Below are 354 nucleotides of genomic sequence, written 5' to 3'. Positions count from 1 at the left end.
CGGCCGTAGTGGCCCAGCCCAGAGACTATGCGGCCATACTGGCCCAGCCCAAAGACAACGCTACCAGAAGGGCCCACCATGGAGACCATGAGGCCAGAGACCCCCAAGTCAAAGACGATGATGCTGCCAGAGCAGCCCAGTCCAGAGATGATAATGCCACCAAAGGGGTCCAGCCCAGAGACTCCATAGCCAGAGAAACTCAGTCCAAAGATGACACCACCACAGTGGCTCAGCCCAGAGATGATGATGCCATCAGAGGGGCCCAGCCCAGAGACCCCACAGCCAGAGAAACTCAGGCCAAAGATGACACCACCACAGTGGCTCAGCCCAGAGATGATGATGCCATCAGAGGGG

The sequence above is a fragment of the Bison bison genome, unplaced genomic scaffold (genome assembly GCF_000754665.1).
Source record: "Bison bison bison isolate TAMUID 2011002044 unplaced genomic scaffold, Bison_UMD1.0 scf7180017847241, whole genome shotgun sequence".
Taxonomy (NCBI): Eukaryota; Metazoa; Chordata; class Mammalia; order Artiodactyla; family Bovidae; genus Bison; species Bison bison.
This window is presented reverse-complemented; position numbering follows the sequence as displayed.